This window comes from Triticum aestivum, chromosome 3B (genome assembly GCF_018294505.1).
Source record: "Triticum aestivum cultivar Chinese Spring chromosome 3B, IWGSC CS RefSeq v2.1, whole genome shotgun sequence".
NCBI lineage: Eukaryota > Viridiplantae > Streptophyta > Magnoliopsida > Poales > Poaceae > Triticum > Triticum aestivum.
Window position 1 is genome coordinate 116,068,220 of NC_057801.1, and position 22,292 is coordinate 116,090,511.

A 22,292-nucleotide genomic window follows, 5' to 3' on the forward strand; every position below is an offset into this window, starting at 1 on the left:
ATGTGTTACTTCCAACAAGTTGCTATCTTGTTCCATCTTACTGAAAATGAGGCTTTTCAGTCATCTTGCCCATGTGGTATGATTTGCATATCTCAAGTGATTCAAAATCAAGTGAGTCCGAACGATCCATTTGCATGGAGTTTCTTCATGCATATACACCAATAGACATGGTTCGCATGTCTCAAACTTTTCAAAAACGAGTGAGTCCAAAGATCCATCAACATGGAGCTTCTTCATGCGTTTTATACCATTATGACTTACATGGCAGTGCCACAAGTAAGTGGTACTATCATTACTATCTTATATCTTTTGGCATGAAAATGTGTATCACTACGACCGAGATTCAATAAACCATTCCTTTAGGTGCAAGACCATTGAAGGTATTATTCAAAAATAGAGTAACCATTATTCTCCTTAAATGAATAACCGTATTGCGATAGACATAATCCAATCATGTCTATGCTCAACGCAAACACCAATCTCGGTGGTAGAGGGAGCGTGCGATGCTTGATCATATCAACCTTGGAAACACTTCCAACATATATCGTCAGCTCACCTTTAGCTAGTCTCCGTTTATTCCGTAGCTTTTATTTCGAGTTACTAACACTTAGCAACCGAACCGGTATCCAATACCCTGGTGCTACTAGGAGTACTAGTAAAGTACACATTAACATAATGTATATCCAATATACTTCTATCGACCTTGCCAGCCTTCTCATCTACCAAGTATCTAGGGTAATGCTGCTCCAGTGGTTGTTCCCCTTATTACAGAAGCACTTAGTCTCGGGTTTGGGTTCAACCTTGGGTTTCTTCACTAGAGCAGCAGCTGAATTGCCGTTTCATGAAGTATCCCTTTGTTCCCTTGCCCTTCTTGAAACTAGTGGTTTCACCAACCATCAACAATTGATGCTCCTTCTTGATTTCTACTTTCGCGGTGTCAAACATCATGAATATTTCAAGGATCATCATATCTATCCCTGATATGTTATAGTTAATCACGAAGCTCTAGCAGCTTGGTGGCAATGACTTTGGGGAAACATCACTATCTCATCTGGAGGATCAACTCCCACTCGATTCAAGTGATTGTTGTGCTCAGACAATCTGAGCACAAGCTCAACGATTGAGCTTTTCTCCCTTAGTTTGCAGGCTAAGAAAATCGTCGGAGGTCTTATACCTCTTGACGTGGGCACGAGCCTGAAATCCCAATTTCAGCCCTCGAAACATCTCATATGTTCCGCGACGTTTCGAAAACGTCTTTGGTGCCTCTACTTAAACCATTTAATTGAACTATCACGTAGTTATCAAAACGTGTATGTCCGATGTTCGCAACATCGACAAACGACGTTGGGGTTCAGCACACTGAGCGGTGCATTAAGGACATAAGCTTTCTACTGATCGCATAATCGCTACTATCAACTTTCAACTATATTTTCTCTAGGAACATATCTAAACAGTGGAACTAAAGCGCGAGCTTACGACATAATTTGCAAAAGGTCTTTTGACTATGTTCAGGATAATTAAGTTCATCTTATGAACTCCCACTTAGATAGACATCCCTCTGGTCATCTAAGTGATCACATGATCCGAGTCAACTAGGCCGTGTCCGATCATCACGTGAGACGGACTAGTCATCATCGGTGAACATCTTCATGTTGATCGTATCTACCATACGACTCATGCTCGACCTTTCGGTCTCCGTGTTCCGAGGCCATGTCTGCACATGCTAGGCTCGTCAAGTTAACCCTAAGTGTTTTCGCTGTGTAAAACTGTCTTACACCCGTTGTATGTGAACGTAAGAATCCATCACACCCGATCATCACGTGGTGCTTAGAAGCGACGAACTGTAGCAACGGTGCACAGTTAGGGGAGAACACTTCTTGAAATTTTGTAAGGGATCATCTTATTTACTACCGTCGTCCTAAGCAAACAAGATGCATAAACATGATAAACATCACATGCAATCAAATAGTGACATGATATGGCCAATATCATTTTGCTCCTTTTGATCTTCATCTTCGGGGCTCCATGATCATCATCGTCACCGGCACGACACCATGATCTCCATCATCATGATCTCCATCATCGTGTCTTCATGAAGTTGTCACGCCAACGACTACTTCTACTTCTATGACTAACGCGTTTAGCAATAAAGTAAAGTAGTTTACATGGCGTTCTTCAATGACACGCAGGTCATACAATAAATAAAGACAACTCCTATGGCTCCTGCCGGTTGTCATACTCATCGACATGCAAGTCGTGAATCCTATTACAAGAACATGATCAATCTCATACATCACATATCATTCATCACATTCTTCTTGGCCATATCACATCACATAGCATACCCTGCAAAAACAAGTTAGACGTCCTCTAATTGTTGTTGCATGTTTTACGTGGCTGCTATGGGTTTCTAGCAAGAACGTTTCTTACCTACGCAAGACCACAACGTGATATGCCAATTGCTATTTACCCTTCATAAGGACCCTTTTCATCGAATCCGTTCCGACTAAAGTGGGAGAGACTGGCACCCGCTAGCCACCTTATGCACCAAGTGCATGTCAATCGGTGGAACCTGTCTCACGTAAGAGTACGTGTAAGGTCGGTCCGGGCCGCTTCATCCCACAATACCGTCGAAACAAGATTGGACTAGTAACGGTAAGCATATTGAACAACATCAACGCCCACAACTACTTTGTGTTCTACTCGTGCAAAGAATCTACGCAATAGACCTAGCTCATGATGCCACTGTTGGGGAACGTAGCAGAAATTCAAAATTTTCCTACGTGTCACCAAGATCTATCTATGGAGAGACCAGCAACGAGTAGAAAGAGAGTGCATCTACATACCCTTGTAGATCGCTAAGCGGAAGCGTTCAAGTGAACGGGGTTGATGGAGTCGTACTCGTCGTGATTCAAATCACCGATGATCCTAGTGCCGAACGGACGGCACCTCCGCGTTCAACACACGTACAGCCCGGTGACGTCTCCCACGCCTTGATCCAGCAAGGAGAGAGGGAGAGGTTGAGGAAGACTCCATCCAACAGCAGCACAACGGCGTGGTGGTGGTGGAGGAGCGTGGCAATCCAGCAGGGCTTCGCCAAGCACCATGGGAGAGGAGGAGTAGGAGAGAGGTAGGGCTGTGCCAGAACTTCGTGTATAGCTCCCATGCGCCTCCCCACTATATATAGGGGTGGAGGGGCTGGTTTCTTGCCCTCCAAGTCCATTGGGGCGTTGGCCAAGGTGGGAGGAAAGAAATCTCATTATTTCCTTCCCCACCGATTGTTATCCCCCCTTTTTAGGGATCTTGATCTTATCCCTTCGGGATATGATCTTATTCCTTCTAAGGGGGGATCTTGGTGCGCCTTGACCAGGGGTGTGGGGCCTTGCCCCCACTACCCACGTCCATGTGGGTCCCCCCATGCAGGTGGGCCCCACTCCGGAACCTTCTAGAACCTTCCCGGTACAATACCGAAAAATCCCGAACATTTTCCGGTGGCCAAAATAGGACTTCCCATATATAAATCTTTACCTCCGGACCATTCCGGAACTCCTCGTGACGTCCGGGATCTCATCCGGGACTCCGAACAACATTCGGTAACCACATACAAACTTCCTTTATAACCCTAGCGTCATCGAACCTTAAGTGTGTAGACCCTACGGGTTCGGGAGACATGTAGACATGACCGAGACGTTCTCCGGTCAATAACCAACAGCGGGATCTGGATACCCATGATGGCTCCCACATGTTCCACGATGATCTCATCGGATGAACCACGATGTCAAGGACTTAATCAATCCCGTATTCAATTCCCTTTGTCTATCGGTATGTTACTTGCCCGAGATTCGATCGTCGGTATCCAATACCTTGTTCAATCTCGTTACCGGCAAGTCACTTTACTCGTTCCGTAACACATCATCCCGTGATCAACTCCTTGGTCACATTGCGCATATGATGATGTCCTACCGAGTGGGCCCAGAGATACCTCTCCGTTTACACGGAGTGACAAATCCCAGTCTCGATCCGCATAAAACAATAGATACTTTCGGAGATACCTGTAGTGCACCTTTATAGTCACCCAGTTACGTTGTGACGTTTGATACACCCAAAGCACTCCTACGGTATCCAGGAGTTACACGCTCTCATGGTCGAAGGAAGAGATACTTGACATTGGCAAAGCTCTAGCAAATGAACTACACGATCTTTTGTGCTAGTCTTAGGATTGGGTCTTGTCCATCACATCATTCTCCTAATGATGTGATCCCGTTATCAACGACATCCAATGTCCATAGCCAGGAAACCATGACTATCTGTTGATCACAACGAGCTAGTCAACTAGAGGCTCACTAGGGACATATTGTGGTCTATGTATTCACACGTGTATTACGATTTCCGGATAATACAGTTATAGCATGAATAAAAGACAATTATCATGAACAAGGAAATATAATAATAATACTTTTATTATTGCCTCTAGGGCATATTTCCAACAAGTATTTGGCGGATAAGAAGGATGGCAAAGTGAACAAAGGTATGTGTGATATACATGTTATTGATGTGTACCTAACTAGAGCTCGTAGTAGCACCTGGGTATTTGATACTGGTTCTGTTGCTAATATTTGCAACTCGAAACAGGGACTACGGAATAAGCGAGCACTGGCCAAGGACGAGGTGACAATGCGCGTGGGAAACGGTTCCAAAGTCGATGTGATCGCGGTCGGCACGCTACCTCTACATCTACCTTCGGGATTAGTTTTAAGACCTGAATAATTGTTATTTGGTGCCAGCATTGAGCATGAACATTATATCTGGATCTTGTTTGATGCGATACAGTTATTCATTTAAATCAGAGAATAATGGTTGTTCTATTTATATGAGTAATATCTTTTATGGTCATGCACCCTTGAAGAGTGGTCTATTTTTATTAAATCTCGATAGTAGTGATACACATATTCATAGTGTTGAAACTAAAAGATGCAGAGTTAATAATGATAGTGCAACTTATTTGTGGCACTGCCGTTTGGGTCATATCGGTGTAAAGCGCATGAAGAAACTCCATACTGATGGACTTTTGGAATCACTTGATTATGAATCACTTGGTGCTTGCGAACCGTGCCTTATGGGCAAGATGACTAAAACGCCGTTCTCCGGAACTATGGAGCGAGCAACAGATTTGTTGGGAATCATATATACTGATGTTTGTGGCCCAATGAATGTTGAGGCTCGCGGCGGGTATCGTTATTTTCTCACCTTCACAGATGATTTGAGCAGATATGGGTATATCTACTTGATGAAACACAAGTCTGAAACATTTGAAAGGTTCAAAGAATTTCAGAGTGAAGTAGAAAATCATCGTAACAAGAAAATAAAGTTTCTACGATCTGATCGTGGAGGAGAGTATTTGAGTTATGATTTTGGCCTACACTTGAAACAATGTGGAATAGTTTCGCAACTCACGCCACCTGGAACACCACAACGAAATGGTGTGTCCGAACGTCGTAATCGTACTTTACTTGATATGGTGCGATCTATGATGTCTCTTACTGATTTACCGCTATCGTTTTGGGGTTATGCTTTAGAGACAGCCGCATTCACGTTAAATAGGGCACCATCAAAATCCGTTGAGACGACGCCTTATGAACTGTGGTTTGGCAAGAAACCAAAGTTGTCGTTTCTTAAAGTTTGGGGATGTGATGCTTATGTGAAGAAACTTCAACCAGATAAGCTCGAACCTAAATCGGAGAAATGTGTCTTCATAGGATACCCAAAAGAGCCTATTGGGTACACCTTCTATCACAGATCCGAAGGCAAGACATTCGTTGCTAAGACTGGATCCTTTCTAGAGAAGGAGTTTCTTTCGAAAGAAGTGAGTGGGAGGAAAGTAGAACTTGATGAGATAACTGTATCTACTCCATTATTGGAAAGTAGTTCATCACGAGAACCGGTTCCTGTGACAACTACACCAATTAGTGAGGAAGCTAATGATAATGATCATGAAACTTCAGATCAAGTTTCTACTGAACTTCGTAGGTCTACCAGAGTAAGATCCGTGCTAGAGTGGTACGATAATCCTATTCTGGAAGTCATGTTACTTGACCATGATGAACCTACGAACTATGAGGAAGCGATGATGAGCCCGGATTCCGCAAAATGGCTAGAAGCCATGAAATCTGAGATGGGATCCATGTATGAAAACAAAGTATGGACTTTGGTTGACTTGCCCGATGATCGGCAAGCCATTGAGAATAAATGGATCTTTAAGAAGAAGACTGACGCTGATGGTAATATAACTGTCTATAAAGCTCGACTTGTTGCAAAAGGTTTTCAACAAGTTCAAGGGGTTGACTACGATGAGACTTTCTCACCCGTAGCGATCCTTAAGTCCGTCTGAATCATGTTAGCTATTGCTGCATTTCATGATTATGAAATTTGGCAAATGGATGTCAAGACTGCATTCTTGAATGGATTTCTAGAAGAAGAGTTGTATATGATGCAGCCGGAAGGTTTTGTTTATCCAAAAGGTGCTGACAAAGTGTGCAAGCTCCAGCATTCCATTTATGGACTGGTGCAAGCATCTAGGAGTTGGAATAAACGCTTTGATAGTGTGATCAAAGCATATGGTTTTGTACAGACTTTTGGAGAAGCCTGTATTTACAAGAAAGTGAGTGGGAGCTCTGTAGCATTTCTAATTTTATATGTAGATGACATATTATTAATTGGAAATGATATAGAATTTCTGGATAGCATAAAAGGATACTTGAATAAAAGTTTTTCAATGAAAGACCTTGGTGAAGCTGCTTACATATTGGGCATCAAGATCTATAGAGATAGATCAAGACGCTTAATAGGACTTTCACAAAGCACATACCTTGACAAAATTTTGAAAAAGTTCAAAATGGATCAGGCAAAGAAAGGATTCTTGCCTGTGCTACAAGGTGTGAAGTTGAGTCAAACTCAATGCCCGACCACAGCAGAAGATAGAGAGAAAATGAAAAATGTTCCCTATGCTTCAGCCATAGGCTCTATCATGTATGCAATGCTGTGTACCAGACCTGACGTATGCTTAGCAATAAGCTTGGCAGGAAGGTACCAAAGTAATCCAGGAGTGGATCACTGGACAGCGGTCAAGAACATCTTGAAATACCTGAAAAGGACTAAGGATATGTTTCTCATATATGGAGGTGACAACGAGCTAGTCGTAAATGGTTACGTCGATGCAAGCTTTGACACTGATCCGGACGATTCTAAATCGCAAACCGGATACGTATTTTTATTAAACGGTGGAGCTGTAAGTTGGTGCAGTTCTAAACAAAGCGTCGTAGCGGGATCTACATGTGAAGCGGAGTACATAGCTGCTTCGGAAGCAGCAAACGAAGGAGTCTGGATGAAGGAGTTCATTTCCGATCTAGGTGTCATACCTAGTGCATCGGGACCAATGAAGATCTTCTGTGACAATACTGGTGCAATTGCCTTGGCAAAGGAATCCAGATTTCACAAGAGGACCAAGCACATCAAGAGACGCTTCAATTCCATTCGGGACCAAGTCCAAGTGGGAGACATAGAGATTTGCAAAATACATACGGATCTGAATGTTGCAGACCCGTTTACTAAGCCTCTCTCATGAGCAAAACATGATCAACACCAAGACTCCATGGGTGTTAGAATCATTACTATGTAATCTAGATTATTGACTCTAGTGCAAGTGGGAGACTGAAGGAAATATGCCCTAGAGGCAATAATAAAGTTATTATTTATTTCCTCATATCATGATAAATGTTTATTATTCATGCTAGAATTGTATTAACCGGAAACATGATACATGTGTGAATACATAGACAAACATATAGTCACTAGTATGCCTCTACTTGACTAGCTCATTAATCAAAGATGGTTATGTTTCCTAACCATAGACATGTGTTGTCATTTGATTAATGGGATCACATCATTAGAAGAATGATGTGATTGACATGACCCATTACGTTAGCCTAGCACTTGATCGTTTAGTATGTTGCTATTGCTTTCTTCATGACTTATACAAAGTTCCTACAACTATGAGATTGTGCAACTCCCGTTTACCGGAAGAACACTTTGTGTGCTACCAAACATCACAACGTAACTGGGTGATTATAAAGGTGCTCTACATGTGTTTCCGAAGGTACATGTTGAGTTGGCATAATTTGAGATTAGGTTTTGTCACTCCGATTGTCGGAGAGGTATCTCTGGGCCCTCTCGGTAATACTCATCACTTAAGCCTTGCAAGCATTATAACTAATGAGTTAGTAATAAGATGATGTGTTACAGAACGAGTAAAGAGACTTGCCAGTAACGAGATTGAACTAGGTATTGGATACCAACGATCAAATCTCGGGCAAGTAACATACCGATGACAAAGGGAACAACGTATGTTGTTATGCGGTTTGACCGATAAAGATCTTTGTAGAATATGTAGGAACCAATATGAGCATCCAGGTTCCGCTATTGTTTATTGACCGAGAATAGTTCTAGGTCATGTCTACATAGTTCTCGAACCCGTAGGGTCCGCACGCTTAACGTTACGATGACAGTTTTATTATGAGTTTATAAGTTTTGATGTACCGAAGTTTGTTCAGAGTTCCGGATGTGATCACGGACATGACGAGGAGTCTCGAAATGGTCGAGACATAAAGATTGATATATTGTAAGCCTATATTTGGACATCGGAAAGGTTCCGGGTGAAATCGGGATTTTACCGGAACACTGAAGGGTTACCGGAACCCTCCCGGGGGTTAATGGGCCTTAGTGGGCCATGAGGGAGAAGAGGAGGGCCGGCCAGGGCAGGCCGCACGCCCCCTCCCCCCTAGTCCGAATAGGACAAGGAAGGGGGGCGGCGCGCCCCTTTCCTCTTTCCCCTCCCCCCTTTCCTTCTCCACCAAGGCAAGAGGGGGGAGTCCTACTCCCGGTGGGAGTAGGACTCCTCCAGGCGCACCCCAAAGGGGCCGGCCGCGCCTCCCCCTCCCTCCTTTATATACGGGGGCAAGGGGGCACCCCATAACACACAAGTTGATCTACGGATCGTTCCTTAGCCGTGTGCGGTGCCCCCCTCCACCATATTCCACCTCGGTCATATCGTCGTGAAGCTTAGGCGAAGCCCTGCGCTGGTAGAACATCATCATCGTCACCACGCCGTCGTGCTGACGGAACTCATCCCCGAAGCTTTGCTGGATCGGAGCCCGGGGATCGTCATCGAGCCGAACGTGTGCTGAACTCGAAGGTGCCGTACGTTCGGTGCTTGGATCGGTCGGATCGTGAAGACGTACGACTACATCAACCGCGTTGTGCTAACGCTTCCGCTTACGGTCTACGAGGGTACGTGGACAACACTCTCCCCTCTCGTTGCTATGTCATCACCATGATCTTGCGTGTGCGTAGGAAATTTTTTGAAATTACTATGTTCCCCAACAGTGCATCGGTTGCATGGCAATCCCTACTCCTCATGTTGACATCAATTGATGGGCATCTCCATAGCCCGTTGATTATCCTCGTCAATGTGAGACTTTCTCCTTTTTTGTCTTCTCCACACAATCTCCATCATCATATTCTATTCCACCCACAGTGCTATATCCATGGCTCACGCTCATGTATTGTGTGAAGGTTGAAAAACTTTGAGATTATTTAAGTATGAAACAATTGCTTGGCTTGTCATCGGGGGTATAGAAGTTGGGAACATCTTTGTGTGACGAAAATGAAGCATAGCCTAACTATATGATTTTGTAGGGATGAACTTTCTTTTGCCATGTTATTTTGAGAAGACATGATTACTTTGATTAGTATGTTTGAAGTGTTACTATTTCTTTTATCAATATGAACTTTTATTTTGAATCATTTGGATCTAAACATTCATGCCACAATAAAGAAAATTACATTGAGAATTATGCTAGGTAGCATTCCACATCAAAAATTCTGTTTTTGTCATTTACCTACTCGAGGACGAGCAGGAATTAAGCTTGGGGATGCTTTATACGTCTCCAACGTATCTATAATTTTTGATTGTTCCATGCTATTGTATTACTCTTTTTGGATGTTTATGGGCTTTATTTTACACATTTATATCATTTTTGGGACTAACCGGAGGCCCAACCCATATTGTTGTTTTATTGCTTGTTTCAGTATTTTGAAGAAAAGGAATATCAAACGGAGTCCAAACGGAATGAAACCTTCGACGCGTGGTTTTTTTTGGAAGAATATGATCCTGGAGACTTGGAGTCCACGTCAGAAGATCCTCGAGGAGGCCACGAGATAGGAGGCCGCGCCCCCCCTACTATGTGTGGCCCGCTGTCTCGTGGGCCCCTCGAGCACCTCCCGACCGACTTCTTTCGCCTATATAGCCCTATGTACCCTAAAACCATCGAATATCAAGATAGATCTGGAGTTCCACCGCCGCAAGCCTCTATAGCCACCAAAAACCTCTCGGGAGCCCGTTCCGGCACCCTATCGGAGGGGGAATCCATCACCGGTGGCCATCTTCATCATCCCGGCGCTATCCATGACGAGGAGGGAGTAGTTCACCCTTGGGGCTGAGGGTATGTACCAGTAGCTATGTGTTTGATCTCTCTCTTTCTCATGTTCTCGACTTCACACGATCTTGATGTATTGCGAGCTTTGCTATTATAGTTGGATCTTATGATGTTTCTCCCCCTCTACTCTCTTGTGATGAATTGAGTTTCCCTCTTGAAGTTATCTTATCGGATTGAGTCTTTTATGAGAACACTTGATGTATGTCTTGCCGTGCTTATCTGTGGTGACAATGGGATATCATGTGCCACTTGATGTATGTTTTGGTGACCAACTTGCGGGTTCCGCCCATGAACCTATGCATAGGGGTTGGCACACGTTCTTGACTCTTCGGTAGAAACTTTGGGGCACTCTTTGAAGTACTTTGTGTTGGTTGGATGAATCTGAGATTGTGTGACGCATATCGTATAATCATGCCCACGGATACTTGAGGTGACAATGGAGTATCTAGGTGACATTAGGGTTTTGGTTGATTTGTGTCTTAAGGTGTTATTCTAGTACGAACTCTTTAATAGATCGATCCAAAATAATAACCTTGAGGTGGTTTCGTACCCTACCATAATCTCTACGTTTGTTCTCCGCTATTAGTGGTTTGGAGTGACTCTTTATTGCATGTTGAGGGATTGTTATATGATCTTTCTATGTTATTATTGTTGAGAGAACTTGCACTAGTGAAAGTATGAACCCTAGGCCTTGTTTCCTATTATTGCAATACCGTTTATGCTCACTTTTACCATTAGTTACCTCGCTGTTTTTATTATTTCAGATTACAAAAACCTATATCTACTATCTATATTGCACTTGTATCACTATCTCTTCGCCGAACTAGTGCACCTATACAATTTACCATTGTATTGGGTGTGTTGGGGACACAAGAGACTCTTTGTTATTTGGTTGCAGGGTTGATTGAGAGAGACCATCTTCATCTTACACCTCCCACGGATTGATAAACCTTAGGCCATCCACTTGAGGAAAATTTGCTACTGTCATACAAACCTGTGCACTTGCAGGCCCAACAACGTCTACAAGAAGAAGGTTGTGTAGTAGACATCACCGTCCGATTAGCCCAACTGATAACTGATATGTGATTATTATTTTTCAATTTACATACATTTATTGAATATGTGAACATTTTTGGATTTGTGAGTATATTTTGAATTCTCCGCGAACATGTATTGAATTCATGAACAACTTTTGAATTTACGGCGAACATCTATCGAGTTCGTGAATATTTTTTGAATTTGCGAACATATTTCCAATTCTTAAACATTTTTTAACTCGTGAACAATAGTTGAATTTGCGAACTTTTTATTGAATTGTTTCTAGAATACTTGAACATATTTTGAATTCCCAAATATTTTTAAATTTGCCATGAACTTGTTTTGTATTCACGAACATTTTTTACATCGAACATTATTTGATTTCACCATTAACATATTTTGAATACATTTTCTGAATCTTTGAATTTCTTTTAAAAAAAGAGGATGGCCCCGGTCTCTGCATCAATCGATGCATACAACCATCTTTATTATTATTTAACAGAGTCAAACAACATGAATACACGGATCAATCCAACACTACAAGAAATATGTCAACTAGTGACCTTTTCTTAGTGACCCTAGCTGAATTGGTCGTAAATCCACGGCCATTTCACTTGGAAGGGCTCAAACCCTGAATTGCCTTACACCAAATAGTCATAAAGCAGACAAGAGTGGTCCATGACCTTATTTCTACCTGATTACGACCAATATAAATGGTCATGAGGTTGTGAACGTGGATGCATTAGTACTTATTGCTATGACTAGGTGCCACCTCATCAGTTTTGCCTATGTGTCATGTCCATGTGGCAATTTTTGCCCTAGGTTGTGAAGCAGCCTATATTTCTGTCATTCCCAAAATTCCCAAAAAAATCTCATAAATTCTTGGGGTCATATCTTCATCAAATATGTAAAAACCCTTCCTTGTCTAGTTCATAAATAATTCAAAAATATTCATTTTCCTATTCTGTTCAGAAAAACACTTTGTGAAGGAAGTACCACTTTGGCATGTCCAAATGGTATCCATTTTCTACAGTGCTTTCCTATGCCCAAATAACGATCCTCCACCAAATGCCAGCTCAATCCATTCATTATTTTGAGCCCAGCTTCAACATTCGTATTTAGGTCCAGTGTGGTACTTTGCAAAGCAAGCACCAACTAGGCTCCTCCTTTTGAGCTGAAAATTTGTGAAGACGGTCTTCTTAGTAACTGGTCATCCTCAGTCAAAACTCACGCCCATTAGCCATGTGCATTTCCTGTACCGCTAATCAAATGCTTGGCTGCTTATTCATGTTTGAGCATCGATCGGTCTCCTCGTGAGAATCTTATGTTGTGATTTTCTTCCTAGCACCTACTTGGGGAGTGCCCAACCCATTAGACATGCCTAGGCCGCCCAGAACACATGGCAACGCCAAGGTCACGCGGTGACCATGCGGCGGGCATGCGAGTTTACGCGCTCTAGAGTTGGGACCCTCGGCCACCGTCCAAACCTCGATGTATCGCCACCAAACCATGTATTTATGATTAAATAGGTACTTATGTAACTAGAAATTATTTTTGGAAAAAATAAATAGCAAACTATGAGGCAGCTGCAGTTCAAATTTGATCCGCTTCCTACTGAATCGACGGAAATTTGACTTTTTCACCAGAGGTGGATCAAAACTTTTGACACCCAACCATTTTGTCAATTGTGCATTAAATATGTATTAGTATTTTGTAAAAATGATTTGGTGCAATTTTGCAACAAATATATGGTAGGTCCTTCAAAAAAACTCATTTCGGGCACTCAGAAAATGGAAAATGAATTTTCCGTGCAAAGAAAATGAAAACTCCCTTATGCAACATTGTTTGGAATTCCAAGATGCACCCTTGTGCACATTATGAGATCATTTGAACAAACTATGCCATGAATGTGGCCATAAGATTGATCATTTGGGTTGAAAGCCATGAATCTTCATGCATGATAGCTCATTTCTGAGAACACTTTTTTAAAATAATTATCGTATTACAAGTTTATTATTTTTCCTAAAAACTTGGTCACATATAACGACACAATGCGAAGGCTTTCCAATTTTTTGATTTTTTGAATTTTTTATGCCCGTTTCAAAATGCTGTCAAAACGGCGGGCATGACCGTTCCTAGCAAGTGGTTGAATCTTGGATTTTTTTGGTGTTTCTCTGATTAAATAGATACTTATGTAACTAGAAAGGATTTTTGGAAAAAAAATAAAGAGCAAACAATAAGGTAGCTGCAGTTCAAATTTCACCCGCTTCCTACTGAATCGGCGGAAATTTGTCTTTTTCACTAGAGATGGATCAAAACTTTTGAAACCCAACCATTTGGTCAATTGTGCATTAAATATGGCCTAGTATTTTAGAAAAATGATTTGGTCCAATTTTGCAACAATTATTTGGGAGGTCCTTCACAAAAAAACCTCCTTTGGGGCACTCGAAAAATGGAAAATGGTTTTTTCGTCCAAAGAAAATGAAAACTTCCTTAGGCAACATAGTTTTCCATTCCAATATGCACCCTTGTGAACAATATGAGATCATTTGAACAAACTATGCCATGAATGTGGCCATAAGATTGATCATTTGGCTTGAAAGCCATTAATCTCCACACGTGATAGCTCGTTTCTGAGAACATTTTTTTAAACACTTGCCGTATTACAAGTTATTATTTTTCCTGGAAACTTGGTCATATATAATCACACAATGCGAAAGTTTTCCATTTTTTTGTTTTTTTCTGATTTTTTTATGCCCGTTTCAAAATGTGGTCAAAATGGCGGGCTTGACCGTTCGTAGCTAATGGTTGAATCTTGGAATTTTTTTGGTGTTTCTCTAATTAAATGGATACTTATGTGCCTAGAAATGATTTTTAGAAAAAATAAAGAGCAAACTATGAGGCAGCTGCAGTTCAATTTGACCTGCTTCCAACTGAATCGGCGGGAATTTGTCTTTTTCACGAGAGGTGGATCAAAACTTTTGACACCCAACCATTTGGTCAAGTGTGCATTAAATATGGCCTAGTATTTTATAAAAATGATTTGGTCCAATTTTGCAACAATTATTTGGGAGGTTCTTCACAAAAAACCTCCTTTTCGGCACTCGAAAAATGGAAAATGGTTTTTTTTGTCCAAAAAAATGAAAACTTCCTTAGGCAATATTGTTTGCCATTCCAATATGCACCCTTGTGCACAATATGAGATCATTTGAACAAACAATGCCATGAATGTGGCCATAAGATTGATCATTTGGCTTGAAAGCCATTGATCTCCACACGTGATAGCTCATTTCTGAGAACACCTTTTTAAAATAATTGTCGTATTACAAGCTTGTTATTTTTCCTAGCAACTTGGACACATATAATGACACAATGCGAAGGTTTCCCAATTTTTTGATTTTTTTTGAATTTTTTATGCCCGTTTCAAAATGCGGTCAAAACGACGGGAATGACCGTTCCTAACTAGTCGTTGAATCTTGGGAAACTTTTGATGTTTCTCTGATTAAATAGATACTTATGTACCTATAAATGATTTTTGGAAAAAATAAAGAGGAAACTATGAGGCATGTGCAGTTCAAATTTGACCCACTTCCTACTGAATCGGTGGAAATTTGTCTTTTTCACCAGAGGTGGATCAAGACTTTTGACACCCAACCATTTGGTCAATTGTGCATTAAATATGGCCTAGTATTTTATACAATTGATTAGGTCCAATTTTGCAACAAATATATGGTAGGTCCTTCACAAAAAAACTCATTTTGGGCACTCGAAAAATAATTCTCTTACAAAAAACTCATTTCTGGAGAACATTTTTTTATGATATTTGCATTATTCAAAGTTTGTTATTCTTACTGAAAAGTTGGTCACACTTGGTGACACAATGCAAAGGCTTTTGGTTTCTATTTGTTTTTATAAATTTCCTAAGCCGTCAAATAGCAGACATGATTTAACATCTTATTTTTAATCGGTTATGTCCAATTTAAATGGTCTTAACATCATCAAATGAGTGATGCACTCTGATTGGTCCAAAACCATCTCACGCGGATCGTGGATTAAGCACCGTCGGACGCACCTGGATCCAACGGCAGCCCCCCCCCTCGTCGATCTGGCCCCCCTCCCGAATCATCCTCGTCCACCCACGAAACCCTAGCTCACTTTTCCCCATCGCCGCCGTCGCTCCCACTCCCTTTTCCCTATCGCCGCCGCCGCTCCCGCTCCCTTCCACACTGCTCCCGCTCCCTCTGATGACCTTCGCAGTCGCGGCCTATCCACCCCGCATGCACGCTCAGCAGGCAGACCATGGCGCTCTCTGTCTCCTCCCGTGCCTCGGCCTTCTCCCACCTCTCCCTCCCCTCCACCTCCACTCCCCACCCGCTCCCTCTCCTCCACCTCCACCCCACCACCCGTCGTGCCGCTCACCTCGTCCTCTCCGCCTTCGGGGCCGACGCTGCTGAGCCGGTCGAGGCGGAGGCGCCTGCTGCCACCGACGACCCCGAGGAGGTGCTCGCGGTCGAGGCTGAGGAGGACGCGCTCTCCGGGCTGGCGCTGCGCAAGTACGTGAAGCAGCGGCCACCAACTCAGCTCCGGCCACTGCCCCACGCGGCGGCGCTTCTTCCTCGACCCCGACGACGAGTTGAGCCATGGAATCCCTTCTCCTGTCTTGTTGTGATTCCTGCATTTGGTTTGATTTGTTTTATTTTTTGTGCAGGTTGCTCCGATCTGATCTGGACGAGCTGCTGCTGCTCCCGCAGGTGGATGACAAGGTCTCATGGCTGCTCCCTACTGCTCGTCCTCCAACCACATGACTTGGTGTGGTGAGCTCATGTCATCTCATCTCATCTCACGTGAGCTCATGTCATCTCATCTCATGATCTTGATAGCAAGCCAGATCGTAGGATATTTGGATCATGCTGTCGAGTCGTTTTACATTTTATATACATGTGTGTTCCTTGATCGTGTTCCTATCTCTCTGGCCATGTCCATGCAATTTGCATAAATTGCACTGTAGAGAAAGTACCTGGTGGATCCTTGAGCCTATCTAGCTCCCCAGCCGAGGGCACTGGCTAGCCACCGGCAACCTGCACCGGCGTGGCGCGTGTATTTAGTATCGACGCGTGCGTACTGAGTTGGGAAAGGGCCCTAGCACACGCTGACGCTATACATATATGGAAGAATATGTTGAGATCCTGAAATAATGTTAGCACTCTTAACTTTTCGTGTCATTAGCGTTTTTGTCAGACAAGACTTGCATGTTTTTGCTCAAGCTTATACATTACTTTTCTTGCAATTAGTATAGCATTATAAGTTTATAACCTAGAAGGGAAGGCACCTTCGCAACCGCTTGAGGAGTAGTGCAGCACCATACCACAATGAGCTCCCTAATTTGGCTAGAACAGGGGCTACTGTTCTTACTTCTTCCACCTAATTCATATGGTTCTGTTGTGAACCAATCCTAATTGCCAAAATATTCCATCATTGTATGCCATAGAAGAACCATACAAATCAGTTATCCCGGACTACCACTATGATTTGCTTTTGGTGTATCATGCTATCTTTTGAACTTTTATGTGTTACCATGTATTTGCTTTTGGTGTATCATGCCTAAACTACTACGGTTGCTAAGCCAGCATCCATTGCATCAATCCTCATCAATTAATGGCCAATGTACACATAAACTCTATGGAACAATAATGATAGTGATCCAGCACAATAGTTTACTTAATTTCTTTGCACTACCTTGCTGTTTGACCGCTATTTTTATGGTTTGGATGTATATACGAGATGGTGGGCTGTTGGATGTGGATTGTGAGTCCACGGCAAGACTGAGCATTCTTTTATCAACTTGCTGTACACTTGCTCTGCTTGAGGCTACTATATAACTTGCGCCTTTTAACTTGATGTGCATAGCATGCAATTTTTTACTGTATCACATTCACACTGTCTGAATCCTACTACCCATTTTTGTACAATATTAATAGTGCGTTTGGTTTGCATTGATCTTTAGCAGTTTGTGTCAAATGCAGGTGCCCTGCCTCTTCACGGGCTCGTTCACCATTCGTTCAACTTCAGAGCTCATCAGGTCTGTTCTTGCCCTGACCAAGCTGTTCAAGTATGTTAGGTTTGCAATAATATTTAGTATTGGTTTGGCTCTTGCAATGCATAGGCACAACAGGATATACTCCTGTGTGCTACTAAATGTCATGGAGAAGAAACAAAGATGGCAAGTAAAAAGAAACTGTTTATAACTTGAACACTAGCTGAATTTACAGCAAAACTAATTTGCAAAACAAAACCTGGATTAGATCAACAAGTCCTTAGGATATCAAACGTGTCACTTTGGAAATGTCAGCCTGTAGCACATAATATGTTATCTTATTGCTGTTGTGTCACAGTATCCTAGTAATTTTGGTGTGTCACTTTATCCCAGTAAAGCAAGATGCTTGTTATACTCATGTTCCTGATGATATTGGTGTACACTCAATTTGGCTATTTCTTCTAGTTCTGCTACTAGTTGCTGTGTACTCCTAGTGCCTGTAGTTCCTGTGTAGTAATACGGAAATATTAATGCTCAAATATGATGATGTGGCCTGCAGCGCACCTGCTTCGACGCTGACCCGTCCGTCGTCATCGCCTTAGATGACGACGAGGACACTGCAGGCGCCGTCAGCCTCGGCGGCGGCTTCCACCACTACCACATCGTCGTCACCTACCAGGGCGTCAAGGGGTGAATTGATTTGATCGTTAATATGTGGGCTGGATGTGATGTTTTGCAGGTTGAAGGCGCTAAGGTGTTGGAGACGTGCCTGTACTTGTTGAGCATTTTATCTGTAGAGTGCTATATTGTGATTGGTGTAATATTGTATGGTTATATTGTGATTGGTGGAATGTAATAAACTTGATTGGTACATCGGTGATTTGGCTGTTATTTGAATATATTTAAAATGTGTTCTCTGATTGGTATATCATTGAGTTACAAGTTGTGAAATATTAAAACCTGATGTTTGGGACCTAGTGCCTAGAAGAATCTGACAACGTGCATCTAGTTGACTATAATAATCTGAAAATTGAATGTAACAAAAAAAACCAAAAATAAAAAATATATAGAATGTGAAAAGGCTGCACCTCAGAAAGCAAAAAAGGCCGAATCAATGGCCCAAGCCCATGTAGCTAGTAAAAAATAACAGGAAAAAATACATTAAAAAGGCCGAATTGTTGGGCTCGGCCCATGTAAAACGCTGAATCGGACTGGGCTGATTCTTGTGCCACATCAGCTTGCCACGCTGGATGCCTACGTGGCCTGAGGAGGTTGCTAGTGACCAAAAATTCGGTCGAAGAACCAACGACCTTTTACATATCACAGAGAATGTCACTAATTTCAGTTACGACCACCAGCTTTTGACCTTCTGTTTTTTGTCACAAAAAAGTCGCAAATGAAAAAATATGACCTTTCAGTGGGCAATAGTGACCTCCAGCTTAAACCGCATCAAGGATTAGAAAGTCTTGTGACCCAGATCCACACGAAGAGGCACACCGAGCACGGGACGAAGGCTACTAGGCGTCCCGATCCAGATCAGGCACATGCGGGCGAACCCTACTGCCGGGCACCCGCAGTGTTCCGAACGGCGGAAGGATCGGACGGAACAAACGGATCCGATCCAGGAGCTCACCCCGGATCGCCGCACCCGCTGGCCCACACGGAGCTCCTTCGAACGGTCGAACGGATCAGGCGGATCCGATCCAAGCGCCCACCACCGAGCGCGACAACAAGCTCCCAGCCGACCCCTTCCTTGGTTGTGTCCTGGGCTGGCCCGACGCCAGCCTCTGGCGGCGGCGAGGAAGGAAAGGGAAGCGGGGAAGGCTAAGGGGCGACGACACGAGATCGCTCCCCATGTCGCCCTATCGGGGCGGGGGGGCGGGGGGGGGGCAGGGAGGGGGGCTTTGGTCTCTCTTCCGAATATGTGAACATTTTTTGAATTTGGTGCAAACAAATTTTTAATGCGAGAACATTTCCGAATTTGTGAACGATACTCAAATTCACAAACATTTGTTTTGAATACTTGAATTATTCTGAAAATCTTGAACATAGTTTGATTCCGTGAACATTGTTTCTGAATACTTAAAAAAAATTCTAGAATACTTGAACAGTATTCGTGAACATTTTTTTAATACTTGAACATTTTTCTAGAGTACCTGCATATATTTTAAATTTGCGAACATTTCATGAATTTTTTCTTTGCAGGTAAACATTTCTTGAATTTGCCATGAACACGTTTCGGATTCGCGGACAATGGGCGGACGTTCAAGAGGTGCATGCCCAACACGGACCGTGTGTGATTCAGAAGGAATTACTATCACGTAATGAAAAGAATTTTTGCTTAATTAACATGGACCGAGTATGATTACACGACATGCAGGCGCGGTGTGACGGCATTAAACACAATTAAGAGTCGCTACAAAGAGCGAGTAAACCGCGATGTCCACGTCCCTTTTTACTGTGCCAGCGATAGAAAAAAAAACATGACACGGGTACATAACAGATCGAAAGCACTTGGCAAGACCTAGCCCGGGCTCTCCTCTCCCTCGATTCTTCTCGCGCCGCCATCCTTGTTCTGCCTCCGAGTCTCCTCCGAGCCCCTCCTCTTCCCCGTGCCGCCGGCCTCCTCCTTTGCGTATCTCCTCGCCGGTCGTCGCTGCAAGTCTGCGCCTCCCCACGGCCCAGACAGCAAGGCGGGCGGGCGGCGCCGCGAGGTCTCGTCCCGAGGAAGCCGCAGTAGGACGAGAACAATCCGGACGAGGTCGATGAGGTCGTGGGCGCCTCCTCCGCTCCGGGATCGAACGGGCTGGTGGACAGCTGCGCGACTCTACGCCCTCCTCGACCGAGAGCCGCCGCCGTCAACATTGTGCAGGTAGCTCCTTTCCTTTCTCTTCCCTTGTATGTCTCTCCCTTTGTCTCTTCTTCTCTGGCCATGAACTTCTCTGAATGTCTGCCTTGGTTCTGGCTAGTGCTTAATTTGTTTTTCACGTATTCATGACTGAAGAGGCCTGCATACTCATGTATCTGATTTTGTGTTCCGGTACTTTCTCAGTCATTCATTTTTGAACATGTATACGAAGTACTAGCTAGATGTATAATAGATATATGTTGGACCTATGATTTTGTATTACCTGGATGGAGATTCTTCAGCATGTGTCACTCGTCAGATATTGCTAATGCAACATGTGGATGGCAAACCTTTATCTGATCTTGCCAATCATCAAATATTTCAGAGTTCCCTGGCTAGTTGTTGCAGTCACAGAAAATGCTTTATGTTAGGGCTGAACTGAAGTTCATTCTTTGCTGCCATGTGTCACTGAAGCTTAGCAGCAACCATGGAGCAAGCTGCTCAATTGAACTCATTATATGCATTTGCTAGGCCTCATCTTGTAGGACCTGCGTGAAGAAAACATGCCAATTTGACTATGTATGTGTCCTCTTATTTATTTATTTAGTGCCTCAACTGTTCGTACATCCTTGAGGATGTATGTATTGTTCTTGACTATTATATGTTCCCTTCCTTAGTTAAACTGAATATCAATGCAAAAAAAAGTTAAAATGAATATACAGGCATGATTTTTGAAAATTCTGTCCTGATTGAACTCTATGCCTGTACAATATTACACAGGCGCGGTTGTAGTGGCCGGACAAGATGAAGAGAAGCTGCAGCGGCCAGCTGCAGGTGGCCTCGCCGGAAGAGAGCGCCGATGGCCGTGGACGACACAGAGCCCTCTTCTTCGCCAGCACTAGCGGCGTCAGGGGCGGTGAAGGCCAGTAGCTCTATCATGGCTTGCAAGAGGAACGACAGAAAAATCCTATTTCATTGATAGTTATAGTTGGCAGTCCAGTGATTCCAGTTTATTTCTCTGATTTAATGCAGGTAGGGCTGCAAACGAGTTGAGCTTGAGCGAGTTGGAGTTTGCTCAGCTCAACTCATATGAAAATTCGAGCGAGCTCAAACTGAATGAAGCTCATGATCGAGCTGTAGAACATGACTCGTGCTTAGCTTGTAACGATCTCGAGCTAGTTTCGAGATAAATGAGATGGTAAAAAAGTTATAAATCTATGGATGAAAAACAAAAAAAATAAGGTGAATATGATGGGAACCTTTGCCAAAAATATAGGATATTTAAAATATAGTCGACCACGTGTCATAATTAGGCCTAAATCTTCTCTGCACTTAATTAAGTTTCCATGTTCGTTGGTAAATAAAATGGAGAAAAAATGTGGACAACATATATGGTAATAAATTATTTTATTTCCATTTAATATATGGCATGATCATTTAACATAATGATATTTTGTTGAGATATCGAGCTAAAATCGAGCAAGCCAACGTTGGCTCAAGATTGGCTTATGTCTCGGTCGAGCAACATAAAATGTTCAAACTTAGCTCGTTTCTTTTCGAGTCGATCTCGAGTTGAGTAAAAAACGAGTTGATCTCGAGCCACTCACGAGCCTCGAGTTTTTCTTGCAGCCCTAAATGCAGGAAATGGATTGTAACTTTCTGTCTTCCAGTACAGGCAGCCATCTCCGGCCATGTCACGCCCAGCCCTGCAACACCACGTCGGCGGGGCATCGAGTTCAATGGCGATGGCAAGACGACCACAACCCTTCCTTCCTCCATTCCTTGCGTTTTAGTTTCTTCAGTTCATTAGTTTGCCTCGGTT

At 43.0% G+C, this 22,292-nt stretch overlaps 1 long non-coding RNA gene across 1 annotated transcript; it reads left to right on the forward strand.

Annotated features, from left to right (window-relative positions):
• Positions 1-20,128: 20,128 nt before the first annotated feature.
• Positions 20,129-21,686, forward strand: LOC123064992 (uncharacterized). Its single transcript, XR_006430866.1, has 2 exons — positions 20,129-20,494; positions 21,251-21,686. It is a non-coding gene; the product is annotated as an uncharacterized lncRNA (long non-coding RNA).
• Positions 21,687-22,292: the final 606 nt, after the last annotated feature.